We start from the raw sequence: 3,380 nt of genomic DNA, 5'->3' as shown, positions 1-3,380 counted from the left end.
ACCCATCATTCTCTTGAACGTCCGTTCTGGAGGGGCGTGACGTCTATAATATTGTAGACGTCCGGCCCCCTCCAGAACGGACGTTCAAAAGGCTGACGCAATCAACTCTTCAACTCCCCCGTCAGCCTTTTGAATGTTCGTTCTGGAGGGGGCCGGATGTCTATAATATTATAGACGTCCCGCCCCCTCCAGAACGGACGTTCAAGAGACTGACGGGTTCAACTACCCTGTCAGCCTCTTGAACGTCCGTTCTGGAGGGGGACGGACGTCTACAATATTATAGACGTCCGGCCCCCTCCAGAACGGACGTTCAAAAGGCTGAAGCAATCAACTCTTCAACTCCCCCCGTCAGCCTTTTGAACGTTCGTTAGAGGGGGCCGGACGTCTACAATATTATAGACGTCCGGCCCCCTCCTAGAATGGACTGTCTCCACACTCAATTATTTACATTTATGCCATCGGTCAATTATTTACGTTGGGGTTTTGGTGGACCGACGTCTATTGGGTGACGTTAAAGGCCAATTCTGCACTAGTGATATATATTACGTTGGTGTATTGGTCATAGCATGTTGCAGTGTGGATGCCTTTGCTTCAAAAGTAAACAACTTAAATTAGATATATATTTCAAACACATGATCGAATTATAACATTTCAACAGAAAAAAGATTGAAATTCTAAAAAGAACTATTAATGTAGAACACTGTATCCAAACACACATTTATTTTCTTCCCATTCTCGAACAATACAAAACAACAACACTGGAGAGTCTGCACATAAATCCAATACTCTTTTAACCTTCATCAGAAGTTTGTGTACGAGCATTGCGAAATAAGCTTGTCATCCAAGAAGTGGCTTCCTTGTAGACATTTTTATGGACGTTGACCCCAACAAATAACCACGGCGATGAATCGCGTAGTGCGTCTCCCATATATCCTGAATTTAAATTCAAATAAAACTTCCACACAAATATAGATCATTGACATATAAACAAATCTATAGGTATTTATTAGAAAACAACACGAACAGCATGGTGAAGAAATGAAAATAAGTTTTGTTGTTTAGTAATATCCATATGATGATATTTTTGAAGTATTGCTTCGGATATAAGAATCCACTCGCGAAGACCAAGCAGGGGCACTTCCAAGGGATGATCTTGAAGTTGTTGATGCGATACTTCTGGTACCATCGTCCACCATGGAAGCATAACTAGAGTATATTCTGTAATAGGAGTCCCTTGAAAGATTACTCCTAATATCTGTATTCACCCGCGAAGAAAAAGTCGATATTCTTGAGTACGCGAAGCCAGTACTCCTGATATCACTATCCACCTTAGAAGAAAAAGTGGATATTGTTGAATACGCCGAGCTAGTACTCCTCATATCATCCTCAATCCTCGAGCCATAACTGGGGTAAGATGATCTCCCAGTTCGTGAATGATGGACTCCGTGTTTGCCTGAGCTACTACTGTTGGAACTGCTTTTCCTGTGTCCTTTCTGAGAAGAAGGATAACTAGTGTTCTTTCCCATTTCTAAGATTCAAATATGAAGATACAAGAGAAATGGTTCATACAATACAATCATCCCTCCAATGCTATATATTGCACTTTAGCTGGTTTTATAATATATATCTTTTAATCGACTTATATATTAGGATTATGACAGGGTAACCATTTTTTTTTATAATTTTTTATAATACTATTTTATTAATTTGTATGTTTGAAATGGATTAATCACGTATTATTACGTAATAAACTGTTATAAAAAATTATTAAAAAATCATTTTCTTATATATTACTTTCCGTCAAGTTGAATATTCCTAAAAATGTTTCTCAATTTCCAAATAATTTACGCTATTAAAAAGAATAAAAAATATAGGAGAATCACAATAAAATTATATCGCACATATAATTTAAAAAACATATATATTTATCATAAAATAAACTCATTACTTCCTTTATAAAAGTTGTTTCATATTTTGAATTTCATATACCGATAAAAAGACAAATCCTCGTCACATTCAATATTTTTATCATTAATAAATTTTCTTACATTCCAAAGCAAGCCTTTAATTTGTATAAGGTTAGTTGAATAATTTAATATAATTGTTTTTGTCTACCTTACCAAGTTTCCTTCGTCATCTTCTTTAATATTATAATCTCTTATTACCGGACAATTATTTAAAAAATAAATTGCAATGTAATTATTTGTAGTTATATATAAATTTTAGAAGGTCAAGTATTTTAGAAACTAAGAAAATATTTCACTTACGTACTAAAATACTTTTATGTAAAACATATTTGGAGGGCCAAGGTCAAAATAATTTTCTTCCTTAATTAAAATTAATTTATTTTAATAAAATTAGAAAACTTATATACACAAAAATTTATAAATTTTTTAATTAATTTCAATTTCTTTTACTCATTTTTCCGTAATTGTTTTTTGAGGGAGGTTCATTTAAGATTGATTAGGAATTAGTCTAATGACCAATGAAAATGTTACATATTTATTATATGAATTCGATGTTGATACTTTAACTAACTACAGTTATTATTTTATTTAAGTCAAACATATGAAAGTCTAACTTTCGTTATTTAATTCGATGATGATCGCTTAGCTTATCTCAAACTCCTACTTTCGTTAATTAATTACGTACAAAGTCAAACTATGTTTCCCAAAACAAATCAATTGGAAAAAGAGTAATTTGTTTTATTGTGTTTCATCTTTTAAATATGTTAAGTTCTTTAATTTAAAAATAAAGACTAATTTAGAATAATAATAATAGTCAGTAGTTAAATGTTTTTAAAACTTTAATTTACAAATTAATTATAGTTTTTTATTAATAATTAGAATTATTTTAGATATCAATAAATTTTCATTTATAAAATACTGTGTAATTTAATTAATATAATAAATAATTATTTTTTATCTTTAAATTTAATTGTTATTAATGTACACATGTATGATATTTTTATTTTTTTGAATATTTTTATTTGTTGTTTATTTTTATAATATATAATATTGTTTTAATAAATTTTTATATAATTATTTTTATTTTTTAATTTATGATCATAAATATAATTATATAAAAATATTTTATTTACTAACATGAAATTATTATGTAATTTCAACCCATATACATATATAATAAAAACAAAAAACAAAAACTTAGAAATACTACAAGATCATTTAGAGGAATGCTTTGTCCTTACTACAAAAACGACTTAGAAATACTCAATACTTCCTTGTTCAACTTATTGCCATATTAATATTGAAATGCTCACTATTTTCACAACATTTCAAGAAAAAAAAAACGAATGATTTTGAGTCCCAATTAACCTTCTCGTGTTTCCAACAACATTAGTCCTGCAAAGAAAGGCAAAA

The sequence above is a fragment of the Vigna umbellata genome, chromosome 1, assembly GCF_029865625.1.
Source record: "Vigna umbellata cultivar VRB3 chromosome 1, Vumbellata_1.0, whole genome shotgun sequence".
NCBI classification, from domain to species: domain Eukaryota; kingdom Viridiplantae; phylum Streptophyta; class Magnoliopsida; order Fabales; family Fabaceae; genus Vigna; species Vigna umbellata.
The sequence above is the reverse complement of the archived record's forward strand: the minus strand, read 5'-3'. Positions refer to the sequence as shown.